The following is a 14,655-nucleotide window of genomic DNA, read 5'->3' as shown; positions in this document are numbered from 1 at the left end:
ACCCTGGGATCATGACCTGAGCTGATGGCAGATGTTTAACTGACTGAGCCATCCAGGCACCCCAGATCAGCAAATTTCTTATGCAAAAGCCAGATAATAAGCATTTTATGCCTTCTGGGCTATCGGGTCTCTGTTGCAACTACTCAGGCCATTATTGCATGAAAGCAGCATAGGCAATGCATACTGGCTAAATTTAGCTATTCTAATTAAACTTTATCTCAAAAAAGTAGGTGGTGGGCAGAGTTCACCCAATGGGTTATAGTATGCCAACTCCTGTCCTTATGTATTAAATATGTATACACCAGAAATAAAAACAGCACCTAATATTTTTTAGGTGCTTTGCTAAAATGTGTTACCCATTGATTTCATTTAACCTTTACAGCTATTTTTTTTTTTTAAGAATTTACTTATTTATTTGACAGATCACAAGAAGGCAGAGAGGCAGGCAGAGAGAGTGGGGGAAGCAGGCTCCCTGCTGAGCAGAGAACCTGATGTGGGGCTTGATCCCAGGACCCTGAGATCATGACCTGAGCGGAAGGCAGATGCTTAACCCACTGAGCCACCCAGGCGCCTCCCACCCTTTACAGCTATTTTTATTCTTATTTTATAGTCTCAGAAGCAGACTTAGATAAATAAGTAACTTGCCCAAGGTTACAGAGCAAATGACTGGCAGAATTGCAACTGAACACAAGTACTCTGACCCCAGAGCCTATGCTTTTAACCATTATACTATATAGCCTAGGGTAAATTTCTTTTCCACGACGACAAAGGCAATCCATCACTTAAAACTGGTATAATGGGTGTCCTAATTTAATTGTATTATAAGAATAGCAGATTTTTTTTTTTTTAGCAAATACATTTTTACACAGAAGGCCAGTGTATTGAAGAAATAATAATAAAAAAAATCTGTTAAATTTATTGAGCATTAAAAGTTCCAGATATTATATTATCTCATTAAAAGTTTAAATTTAATATTTAATAGTTGTTAATGTGTATCATTTTAAAATGGTCGTCAAGACTAAGATGTGGGTACTATAATTTTTTTTCATTTTACAATGAAAAAACTAAAACTTAGAAAAATTAGCTAACTTATTCAGGTCACACCCCGTGCAGTTATAGAGCCTGGATGTGATCTAGCAGTCTTGACTTCAAAAACAGTTTATAGTTAGTATTCAACTGTTTCTCAAACAAGCTTATTAAAACAGTCAGGAACTTAAGTCCCTCCCTGCTTAACTCAGCCCTTGCCCTGGTTAGGGAAGCCTAAGGCTTTGAGGAACACTATTTTATTTTTTTAATTTAAAAAATTTTTTTTTAAAATTTATTTTATTTTTTTTTAAGATTTTATTTATTTATTTGACAGACAGAGATCACAAGTAGGCAGAGAGGCAGGCAGAGAGAGAGGGGAAAGCAGGCTCCCCGCTGAGCAGAGAGCCCGATGCGGGGCTCAATCCCGGGACCGTGAGGTCATGACCTGAGCCGAAGGCAGAGGCTTTAACCTACTGAGCCACCCAGGCACCCGAGGAACACTATTTTAAAGAAGTGTTTTAGGAAAAGGGAAATTGATTTAAGAATTTTGGAACAATCTCATCCTTAAAGAAAAGTTGCAAGTACAGCACAATTTTTTTCCCCTGAATTATTTCAGAGTAAGTTCCAATATATGTCTCAGTTCTCCAGAATGCCGTTTATATGTCATTCCAAAGAAAGACATTATCCTCCATAACCACAATACATCCTTAGGAAATTAACATTGACACATTTAATTCTACAACCCTATTCCTGTTCTACCAATTGTGCCAATAAAGTTGAATTACAGGTTGAATTTAGTTGTCCCTTCTTTTTACTCTCCTTTAATCTGGAATATTTCCTCACTCTTTATTTGACTCGGCACTTTTGAAGATTACAGGCCAGTTATTTTAAAGAATGTCCCTTAATTTCGGTTTCTTTGATCTTTACAGGTAACTTCAGGATATGCGTCTTTAGGAAAAGTAGCACAGAAGTGATGTTCTGTGCTCGTTATTGCATCTTACTACTTGGGGTACATGATTTGCATTTTGTCCCATTACTGATGATGTTTACTTCCATTATATGATTAAGATAGTATCTACCAAACTTCTCCACTGAAAAGTTTCTTTCATGTTAATCAAAATTATTAATATCAGCATGAACTCAGAGTTTACTGTTTTATTCACCTGCTTTAAATCTATTTTTTTAATGAAGGTTTTATTTTTTATTTGACAGAGAGATACACAGCGAGAGAGGGAACACAAGCAGGATGTGTGGGAGAGGGAGATACAGGCTTCCTGCTGAGCAGGGAGCCCAATGTGGGGCTCAGTCCCAGGACCCTGGGATCATGACCTGAGCCAAAGGCAGACACTTAACAACTGAGCCACCCAGGTGCCTCATAAATCTATTATTGCCATCATTTGTGTCAGCACTCAAATTGCCTCAGATTTAGATAGTGGGAGTCCCCTACAGTTGACTATTACCTTTTGACAATGTCTGTGATTATTCAAGCAATTTCTTTTGTTCTGGCAGAAGATTCTGTGCCCCATTTCTCCAAGATCAGGTGTATTGTAGTGGTCAATAGTAGTTAGAAACCAGCTCTTGTGGCATGCCTGGGTGGCTTGGTCGGTGAAGCATCTGACTCTTGATTTTGGCTGAGGTTGTGGTCTTAGGGTTGTGAGATCAAGCCCCACATTGTGCTCTCTGCTCAGCAGGGAGTCTGCTTGATTTTCTCTCCCTCTCCTTCTGCCCCTCCTCCCCAAACCCCCCAAAACCAGGTCTGGTATATTAAGCACACCCAGTGCACCAGATCTTGTATTGGGTGTGCTCATTGCTCTGGGATGTTGCTATTTCTGAGCTTTCTCAGCGAGGGGGTATATGTATGTAACACATACATACATACATAAACATATTTACATTTGTATTTATTTCTCTGTCTTCACACATACGGAAATCATAGATTCATACCAACTCTTCCAGTTCTAATCTAGAGTGAACAGGGTTTATTCTAGTTTTTTCTCTTTCTATTCTTAAGCCCTTTCTTCATGAATGAGAACCTGGTTCCTTCTCTCTTATCTTTCCTTACTTATCTCATTAATCCACCTGTATGTAGTCTTCCATTTCTCTCATTGTCTCCTCCCCGACAAAGATGCCCCTTCACCCCACCTAGACTCTCAACCTGTCCCGTGCTGTTGTTTTTCCACTCTGTCTGTACTTCCCTATTTGCAGATAACCTTTTTTACTGGTCTGGGCCCTGGCATCTTACATCAGTCACTCCCTTTGTGTGGGATGTTCTCTTCAGCTCACTTGGGGTTTGGTGTTGCATGTCAGGCCACTTTTATAACCCTTCTTGGCTCCAGAACCTCAGTGCATGGTATGAATGCCCTCTTTTATCTCCCTTTGGGCTTGACACTCCATAATAATAGGCTACCTTACAATGTAGATGTCTTCTCACTCCACAAAGGCTCTTATATGCTGCATTGGGCCACCTTGTGGTATCGATGTCTTCATCGCCCTACTCATGCTCTGACACCCCAAACCTGGTTGCTCTGCTCTTCAGAAGTTCTGCTCACTTCCATATGGGCTCTGACACTGTCCTACACTTGCTTCCCTCCCCTGTGTGAATGCACTCCTTACTTTGAATAGGCTTCAGTAGCCCATTTTTGTGTACGTGCCTGTCTTTCTGGATCTTTTCTAATAGCTTTAGGACTAAATCATTCAGAACGGGGAAGTTCTTTTTATTAGTTTTATATTTCTTAAATTGTTTTCTAAAATCAAAATGACATTGGACACTTGTCCCTATTGGTGGATAATAAACTATTATATTTCAAATAGATGAAATAATAGTAAACTGTAATTCTACACTTAATATGCCTCTCTGCCCCCCTTTAAAAAAAAATCCTTAAATCCATCAAAAAAAAAAAATCCTCAAAGGAGAGCAAAACAAGAAGTGCAAAAGATCTTTAGTAATTTTGGTTGACAGTAAGTATAATCTTAGTTAACAGTGTGACGTGGCTGCTGGAAGAACTAATATGATCTTAGGATGCAGTAATGGAAGCATAAAGCCTTGGAAGACCTCCTGTGTATCATGTTCCATTTTGGCTTTCCCTCTACGACTGATAAAGCTAGAGTGTTCTCAGAACAAAGTGGATAGAGTAATTAGGGAATTGAAACCAAACCATGTAATAAAAAAATTGAAAACGTATAGTCTTCTGAAGACTTTGGGGGTCATGGTAGTTTTCTTTACATAATTGGAGGCCTTTATACTTTCTGGAGGATTAGATTTCTTTTGTGTGACCTCATAAGGGAAGACTGTCCAAAAGATGGGAGTTACACAGAGACTGATTATGGCTTTATAAGAAAAACTTTAAAAAATCAGAACTGATCAAAGATAATGTAGTGAGTTACCTATTAGAAAAATTTTGAATCTGGGTATTTACCTGATACAGATGGTTATATCATTTGACCCTCTGAGCTCATTTTTAGCCCTATGGACTTATGATTCTGATTATATCTAATTAAAATACATAATTTTTTACTTTGGTATTTGTTTACTGTGCTACCTTGTGTAATAGCTTTAAATGTTAGAATACCTCTAAATTTAGCAATAGACACACTAGCAACTGAAGTGTCATGTAGGGCTCATGCATTCAACATCCACTTTTTTTTTTTTTTAAAGATTTTATTTATTAGAAAGAGATCAAGAGAGAGTGAGAGCATGAGCAGGCAGGGGGTGGGGAGGAGCAGAGGGAGAGGGAGAAGTAGACAACCCACTGAGCAGGGAGCCTGATGTAGAACTCGATCCCAGGATTCTGGGTTCAAGATCTGAGCTAAAGGCAGATGCATAACCCACTGAGCCACCCAGGGGCCTCTCAACACCCACTTGTATTTGGAAAACTTTCATATTTCTCTGCTTTTCTTTAGAGGAATGTACTGTTCTACAGCCATGCAGAAATTTACAAAGAAATAATCTTCATGAAATTTTGAATAAGATTTAAAACTGTTATCTGTTAAATAAATGAAGAGGAAAGACTCACCCCCCAAAAGAAAGTCTCGGCAGTTAGGGAAAAAAATGCTAAGGTAAAGAGGGGGAAAGGTCATATATCCTAAGAAAATGAAATATTGTTTGAGTGGATAATGCTGTAATTAAATGTAAAATATGGAAGCTTTTTGCCTTTTCTGTTTGTAAAGGCAATACTCTTGGGAAGAATTTCCAAATTTGTTAATAATTGTCAAAGAAAAATTAGAGTGTAGTTTAATATGGAACATTTAAAGTACATACCAGTTTTAAAGGGTAAGTACTAAAATATTAAGCAGAGCAGGAACAAAATAAAATTTCTGCTTGTGTTTGGTCTGCCTTCACAAAATTTCTGCAAATTTTATTAATGTGATCTTGTCATTTTTATCATGATAAAAAATATATGCCACTTGTAATTATACACCATTTATAATAATTTTCATCATGAATTTTTTGAAAGAGTGAAGAACAGAAGAATGTTAAGTAAAATACTGAAAGTTATACTGACTTGTTTTGTTTTGAAGAGAAAGGTTGATAGTTTAACAGTGAGATAAATGATAAATTCTAAAAAAAAAATTAGGATTTCCTAGAATCTAGTTGAAGATGAATATTGATAGTCATAAATTCCATTATTACTTAAAATACTGAACAAAAATAACTTTATAAATTTAATAATACCATTCACACACATATATATCAACACATGTATGGCTATAAATTGGTTAAGTCAAATCATGCAAATTAGTTTCCTCACTTCCCCAAATTGCTGACTGTTCATAACTTTTATGTTTTAGAAAGTTTTATAAAGTCTGTACTTTTTGCTCCATCATCTCTGTTGATTAGTTTAGGTGTGTAAACAATACCCGTTAACAGGTGAACACCAGGACCTAGCTCATGGCAGTGCCCTAGTTTCAGGGCGTAGACATCTTTGTTAAAAAACATTTGTACATGGGTCCTGGGATTGAGCCCCACATCGGGCTCTCTGCTTAGCGGGGAACCTGTTTCCTCCTCTCTTTGCCTGCCTCTCTGCCTACTTGTGATCTTTGTCTGTCAAATAAATAAATAAGATCTTGAAAAAAAAAAAAAAGCATTTGTACGGGGGCACCTTGGTGGCTCAGTGAGTTAAACCTCTGCCTTTGGCTCAGGTCATGATCTCAGGGTCCTGGGATTGAGCCCTGCATCCGGCTCTCTACCCGGCAGAGAGCCTGCTTCCCCCTCTCTCTCTGCCTGCTGCTCTGCCTACTTGTGGTTTCTCTCTCTCTCTCTCTCTGTCAAATAAAGAAAAATTAAAAAAAAAAGCATTTGTACAGTTAATTGAATAGTTATTGTATTTCTTCCTTATTTTCTGAAAGTAGAGCAAGTGGAAAAATCAAAGTGCTGATGCCATTAAAACAATAATAGGTACTAAGCTTATCAATAATTTAAGACAATTGCAAGTACATTAGAAATTATTAACCTCAACCAGACATTTATTGGACTTCAGTCAACTACACATTGAATTATGAATGAAAAAAAATTAAAGGAAATGTTAGGAAACTATTGTCAAAGATTATGACTAAAACATGTGATGTAATTTAGGATTAATTTTTTTTTAGCTCTTAGGAACTGACTTTCACATACTGCCATTATGTAAGCCCTGTGTTCAACTTTCTTCCATTTACTTTCCATATGTGTGTTCATGAGTACATTATGTACTAAAGAAAGGACTTTGTGTATTGAAAAAAAATTAGATTATAATAAGCTTGAAAAGGTTCAGTGTGGACTTTATGCAGTTGACCCTTGAACAACACAAGGGGTTAAGGGCTCCCCCGCAAAGTTAAAAATCCACCTGTAACTTTTCAATCCCCCAAAACTTAACTATTACTACCCTACTGTTGACTGGAATCCTTATCGATAATATAGATGACTAAACATATTATTATGTGTGTTGTACACTGTATTCTTACAGTTAAGTAGGCTAGAAAAAAGAAAATGTTATTAAGAAAATCATAAGGAAGAGAAAATACATTTATAGTGCTATACTGTATTTATTGAAAAAACCTGAGAATGAGTGGATCTGCACAGTTTAAACTCATGTTGTTCATGGGTCAGCTGTGTTTTGTTAAGATGAAACAGAATAGAATACTCTTCCCTTCACAGAGAAAATAAGCAACTTTTAATTTTTGTAGCAGTTTCTTGGCTAGTTGAGCATGTAGATTTTAGGAATAATTGGTATGTATTATTGACCTGTGTCAAGATGGACTTGAAGTTTATAATAACTAAGTACGGTTTACTTTTTTTTTTTTTAAGATTTTATTTATTTATTTGACAGAGAGAGAGATCACAAGTAGGCAGAGAGTCAGGCAGAGAGAGAGGGGGAAGCAGGCCCTCTGCTCAGCAGGGATGCTGAGGCAGATGCGGGGCTTGATCCCAGGACCCTGAGATCATGACCTGAGCCAAAGGCAGCGGCTTAATCCACTGAGCCACCCAGGCGCCCCCCATTTACTTTTATACCTCATTGTTCTTTTTATTAGGGGCAAGTTCTTTCTTTGCCCTGGATGAGAATTTTGTAGGAAATGGATAGGAGATTTTTGGGTAATATATACAGTTCTGTTCATTTCAAATAGCAAAACAGACTAGAAATTAAAACATTCATCCTAGCTGTAATGAAATAAGCTAGTATTCCTAGCAAATAGTGAAAGCCCCAGACTTGCTTTTCTTTTAAGGTTTCTTCCTCTCCTTAAGCTTCAGTCTGTTGTAAATGGAATGATAAGATGTGGTTTGCTTCTCTTTCCATACCTGGGTTTTATTTTGTCGTCTTCCATATTTTTAACTAATTCTGAACACTCCAGTCCTGCTAGGGTGGGAATGGAGAAGGAAAACTTAAAGTTGCCAGTTCTGTCTTGGTCCATAGCTAGTTTTTCATATATGGCTTTTATGGTATTGAGAAATATTCCCTCTATCCCTATGCTGCAGAGAGTTTTAATCAAGGAAGGATGCTGTATTTGTGAAATGCTTTTCTGCATCTGTTGTGAGGATCATACGTTCTTGTCCTTTCTTTTATTAATGTAGTGTATCACATTGATTGATTTGCAGTTGTTGAACTACCCTTGCATCCCAGGAATAAATTCCACTTGGTCATGGTGAATCATCCTTTAATGTACTATTGAATGCTACTAGCTAGTATCTTGGGGAGAAGTTTTACATCCATGTTCATCAGGGATATTCATCTGTAATTCTCTTTTTTGGTAGGTCTTTGTCTGGTTTTGGGATCATGGTAATGCTCACCTCGTAGAATGTGTTTGGAAGCTTTCTGTGTGCCAGATTTTCTTTATCCATTTATCAGTTGATGGACATTTGGGCTCTTTCCATAATTTGGCTATTGTTGATATCAATTTCATTGCTCTTTACTATTAGCTTACTAAGTACATGTCTTTATTTTATTTAATGTTGTTTTAAAATGTCAGTGGTTCTACAATTTATAATATGCATCTTTAACATACCACAGTCTACCTTCAAATAATACTATAACATTTCACATACAATACCAGAGTCTTAAACTCTTTACTCTCATTTCTCCATTTTCCTTTATGCTGCTGTTGTATGTACTTTTATTTCTCCATTTCTTATAAAGCCCATAACATACTGCTTTAAATAGTTATCTTTAGAAAAATTTTTTATTTTTTATTTTTATTTTTAAAAATATTTTATTTATTTATCAGAGAGAGAGAGAGAGAGAGAGAGCGCACAAATAGGGGTGGTGGCAGGCAGAGAGAGCAGCAGGCTCCCCACTGAGCAAGGAGCCCAGTGCCAGACTTATCCCAGGACCTTGGGATAATGACCTGAGCCTAAGGCAGAGCTTAACTGACTGATCCACCCAGACGTGCCTTTATAAAAATTTTTAATTTTGAAAAATGTTTTCTATTCACTTACATGTTTATTATTTTCAGTACTTTTTATTACTTTTCATAGATTCACATTTCTATTTGGTATTTTCCTTCCTTCTGAAGAACTTTAACATTACTCATTGTGCACATTTGTTGGTGATCAATTCTCACAGCTTTTGCTTGTCTGAAAATGTCTCTATTTGTCTTTATTTTGTTTATTTTTTAAAGATTTATTATTTTTGGAGAGAGTGCGAAACAGAGGAAGAGCGCATGTGTGCGAGTGGGGGGAGGGGCAGAGGAAGGATGAATCTCCAGCAGACTTCCTGCTGAACGAAACCAGACTGGGGGCTCAGTCCTATAACCCTGAGATCATGATCTCAGTTGAAATCAAGAGTCAGATGCTTAACTGACTAAGCTACCAAGGTGCCCCTATTTTGTCTTTATTTTTATTTTTATATTTTTTATTTTTTATTTTTTATTTTATTTATTTATTTATTTATTTAAAAATTTTTTTAATAAAATATAATGTATTATTAGCCCCAGGGGTACAGGTCTGTAAATCGCCAGGTTTACACACTTCACAGAACTCACCATAGCACATACCCACCCCAATGTCCATAACCCCACCCCCCTCTCCTGACGCCCCTCCCCCCAGCAACCCTCAGTTTATTTTGTGAGATTAAGAGTCTCTTATGGTTTGTCTCCCTCCCGATCCCATCTTGTTTCATTTATTCTTTTCGTACCCCCAAACCCCCCACGTTGCATCGCCACTTCCTCATATCAGGGAGATCATATGATAGTTGTCTTTCTCCGATTGACTTATTTCACTAAGCATAATACCCTCTAGTTCCATCCATGTCGTCGCAAATGACAAGATTTCATTTCTTTTGATGGCTGCATAGTATTCCATTGTGTATATATACCACATCTTCTTTATCCATTCATCTGTTGATGGACATCTAGGTTCTTTCCATAGTTTCGCTATTGTGGACATTGCTGCTATAAACATTTGGGTTCACGTGCCCCTTTGGATCACTACTTTTGTATCTTTAGGGTAAATACCCAGTAGTGCAGTTGCTGGGTCATAGGGTAGCTCTATTTTCAACTTTCTGAGGAACCTCCATGCTGTTTTCCAGAGTGGTTGCAGCAGCTTGCATTCCCACCAACAGTGTAGGAGGGTTCCCCTGTCTCCGCATCCTCGCCAACATCTGTCATTTCCTGACTTGTTCATTTTAGCCATTCTGACTGGTGTGAAGTGGTATCTCATTGCGGTTTTGATTTGTGTTTCTCTGATGCCGAGCGATGTGGAGCATTTTTTCATGTGTCTGTTGGCCATCTGGATGTCTTCTTTGCAGAAATGTCTGTTCATGTCCTCTGCCCATTTCTTGATTGGATTATTTGTTCTTTGGGTGTTGAGTTTGCTAAGCTCTTTATAGATTTTGGTTACTAGCCCTTTATCTGATATGTTGTTTGCAAATATCTTCTCCCATTCTGTCAGTTGTCTTTTGGTTTTGTTAACTGTTTCCTTTGCTGTGCAAAAGCTTTTGATCTTGATGAAATCCCAGTAGTTCATTTTTGCCCTTGTTTCCCTTGCCTTTGGCGATGTTCCTAGGAAGAAATTGCTGCGGCTGAGTTTGAAGAGGTTCCTGCCTGTGTTCTCCTCAAGAATTTTGATGGATTCCTTTCTCACATTGAGGTCCTTCATCCATTTTGAGTCTATTTTCATGTGTGGTGTAAGGAAATGGTCCAGTTTCATTTTTCTGCATGTGGCTGTCCAATTTTCCCAACACCATTTATTGAAGAGGCTGCCTTTTTTCCATTGGACATTCTTTCCTGCTTTGTCGAAGATTAGCTGACCATAGAGTTGAGGGTCTATTTCTGGGCTCTCTATTCTGTTCCATTGATCTATGTGTCTGTTTTTGTGCCAGTACCATACTGGCTTGATGATGACAGCTTTGTGGGTTTTTTTTGTTTGTTTTTGTTTTTGTTTTTTTTACATTTAGAAGATTTTTATTTATTTATTTGACAGAGATCACAAGTAGGCAGAGAGACAGGCAGAGAGAGAGGAGGAAGCAGGCTCCCCGCTGAGCAGAGAGCCCGATGCGGGGCTCGATCCCAGGACCCTGGGATCATGACCTGAGCCGAAGGCAGAGGCTTTAACCCACTGAGCCACCCAGGCACCCCGATGATGATAGCTTTGTAATAGAGCTTGAAGTCCGGAATTGTGATGCCACCGACTTTGGCTTTCTTTTTCAATATTCCTTTGGCTATTTGAGGTCTTTTCTGGTTCTATATAAATTTTAGGATTATTTGTTCCATTTCTTTGAAAAATATGGGTGGGATTTTGATAGGGATTGCATTAAATGTGTAGATTGCTTTAGGTAGCATAGACATTTTTACAGTATTTGTTCTTTTCAATCCAGGAGCATGGGACATTTTTCCATTTCTTTGTGTCTTCCTCAATTTCTTTCATGAGTACTTTATAGTTTTCTGAGTATAGATTCTTAGCATCTTTGGTTAGGTTTATTCCTAGGTATCTTATGGTTTTGGGTGCAACTGTAAATGGGATTGACTCCTTAATTTCTCTTTCTTCTGTCTTGTTGTTGGTGTAAAGAAATGCAACTGATTTCTGTGCATTGATTTTATATCCTAACACTTTACTGAATTCCTGTACAAGTTCTAGCAGCTTTGGAGTGGAGCCTTTTGGGTTTTTCACATATAGTATCATATCATCTGCAAAGAGTGATAGTTTGACTTCTTTGCCAATTTGGATGCCTTTAATTTCTTTTTGTTGTCTGATTGCTGAGGTTAGGACTTCTAGTACTATGTTGAATAGCAGTGGTGATAATGGACATCCCTGCCGTGTTCCTGACCTTAGCAGAAAAGCTTTCAGTTTTTCTCCATTGAGAATGATATTTGCGGTGGGTTTTTCATAGATGGCTTTGATGATATTGAGGTATGTGCCCTCTATCCCTACACTTTGAAGAGTTTTGATCAGGAAGGGATGCTGTACTTTGTCAAATGCTTTTTCAGCATCTATTGAGAGTATCATATGGTTCTTGTTCTTTCTTTTATTAATGTGTTGTGTCACATTGATTGATTTGCAGATGTTGAACCAACCTTGTAGCCCTGGAATAAATCCCACTTGGTCGTGGTGAATAATCCTTTTAATGTACTGTTGGATCGTATTGGCTAGTATTTTGGTAGAATTTTCGCATCTGTGTTCATCAAGGATATTGGTCTGTAATTCTCTTTTTTGATGGGATCCTTCTCTGGTTTAGGGATCAAGGTGATGCTGGCCTCATAAAATGAGTTTGGAAGTTTTCCTTCCATTTCTATTTTTTGGAACAGTTTCAGGAGAATAGGAATTAATTCTTCTTTAAATGTTTGGTAGAATTCCCCTGGGAAGCCGTCTGGCCCTGGGCTTGCTTTGTTTGGAGATTTTTGATGACTGTTTCAATCTTACTGGTTATGAGTCTGTTCAGGTTTTCTGTTTCTTCCTGGTTCAGTTGTGGTAGTTTGTATGTTTCTAGGAATGCATCCATTTCTTCCAGATTGTAGAATTTGTTGGCGTAGAGTTGCTCATAGTATGTTCTTATAATTGTTTGTATTTCTTTGGTGTTGGTTGTGATCTCTCCTCTTTCATTCATGATTTTATTTATTTGGGTCCTTCTCTTTTTGACAAGTCTGGCCAGGGATTTATCAATCTTATTAATTCTTTCAAAGAACCAGCTCCTGGTTTCGTTGATTTGTTCTATTGTTTTTTTGGTTTCTATTTCATTGATTTCTGCTCTGATCTTTATTATTTCTCTTCTCTTGCCTTATTTGCTGTTCTTTCTTCAGCTCCTTTAGGTGTAGGGTTAGGTTGTGTATTTGAGACCTTTCTTGTTTCTTGAGAAAGGCTTGTATCTCTATGTATTTTCCTCTCAGGACTGCCTTTGCTGTGTCCCACAGATTTCAAATCATTGTGTTTTTATTATCATTTGTTTTCATGAATTTTTTCAATTCTTCTTTAATTTCCTGCTTGACCCATTCATTCTTTAGAAGGATGCTGTTTAGTCTTCATGTGTTTGGGTTCTTTCCAAATTTCCTCTTGTGATTGAGTTCGAGCTTCAGAGCATTGTGGTCTGAAAATATGCAGGGAATGATCCCAATCTTTTGATACCGGTTGAGACCTGATTTATGACCCAGGATGTGATCTATTCTGGAGAATGTTCCAGGTGCACTAGAGAAGAATGTGTATTCTGTTGCTTTGGGATGGAATGTTCTGAATATATCTGTGATGTCCCTCTGGTCCAGTGTGTCATTTAAGGCCTTTATTTCCTTGTTGATCTTTTGCTTGGATGATCTGTCCATTTCAGTGAGGGGAGTGTTAACGTCCCCTACTATTAGTGTATTATTGTCGATGTGTTTCTTTGATTTTGTTAGTAATTGGTTTATATAGTTGGGTGTTCCCATGTTAGGGGCATAGGTATTTAAAATTGTTAGATCTTCTTGTTGGACAGACCCTTTGAGTATGATATAGTGTCCTTCCTCATCTCTTATTATAGTCTTTAGCTTAAAATCTAATGGATCTGATGTAAGGATTGCCACCCCAGCTTTCTTCTGATGTCCATTAGCATGGTAAATTGTTTTCCACCCCCTCACTTTAAATTTGGAGGTGTCTTCGGGTCTAAAATGAGTTTTTTGTAGGCAGCATATTGATGGGTTTTGTTTTTGTATCCATTCTGATACCCTGTGTGTTTGACTGGGGCATTTAGCCCATTAACATTCAGGGTAACTATTGAGAGATACGAATTTAGTGCCATTGTATTGCCTGTAAGGTGACTGTTACTGTATATTGTCTCTGTTCCTTCTGATCTACTACTTTTAGAGTCTCTCTTTGCTTAGAGGACCCCTTTCAATATTTCCTATAGAGCTGGTTTGGTGTTTGCAAATTCTCCCAGTTTTTGTTTGTCCTGGAAGCTTTTTATCTCTCCTTCTATTTTCAATGATAGCCTAGCCGGATATAGTATTCTTGGCTGCATGTTTTTCTTGTTTAGTGCTCTGAATATATCATGCCAGTTCTTTCTGGCCTGCCAGGTCTCTGTGGATAAGTCCGCTGCGAATCTAATATTTTTACCATTGTATGTTGTTACAGACTTCTTTTCCTGGGCTGCTTTCAGGATTTTCTCTTTGTCGCTAAGACTTGTAAATTTTACTATTAGGTGATGGGGTGTGGACCTATTCTTACTGATTTTGGGGGAGTTCTCTGCACCTCCTGGATTTTGATGATTGTTCCCTTTGCCATATTAGGGAAATTCTCTCCAGTAATTCTCTCCAATACACCTTCTGCTCCCCTCTCTCTTTCTTCTTCTTCTGGAATCCCAATTATTCTAATGTTGTTTCATCTTATGGTGTCACTTATCTCTTGAATTCTCCCCTCTTGGTCCAGTATTTGTTTGTCTCTCTTTTGCTCAGCTTCTTTATTCTCTGTCATTTGGTCTTATATATCACTAATTCTTTCTTCTGCGTCATTTATCCTAGCAGTAAGAGCCTCCATTTTTGATTGCACCTCATTAATAGCTTATTTGATTTCAACTTGGTTAGATTTTAGTTCTTTTATTTCTCCAGAAAGGGCTTTTATCTCCCCAGAGAGGGTTTCTCTAATATCTTCCATGCCTTTTTCAAGCCTGGCTAGAACCTTGAGAATCATCATTCTGAACTCTAGATCTGACATATTACCCATATCCGTATTGATTAGGTCCCTAGCCTTCAGTACTGCCTCTT

General features: G+C 37.7%; 1 protein-coding gene across 2 annotated transcripts in view; it reads left to right on the top strand.

Annotated features, from left to right (window-relative positions):
* Positions 1-14,655, top strand: part of ANAPC10 (anaphase promoting complex subunit 10) — a 147,496-nt gene that overhangs the window by 23,741 nt on the left and 109,100 nt on the right. The window lies entirely within an intron of this gene.

This window comes from Martes martes, assembly GCF_963455335.1.
Source record: "Martes martes genome assembly, chromosome: 2".
Lineage (NCBI taxonomy): Eukaryota > Metazoa > Chordata > Mammalia > Carnivora > Mustelidae > Martes > Martes martes.
This window is presented reverse-complemented; position numbering and strand designations above follow the sequence as displayed.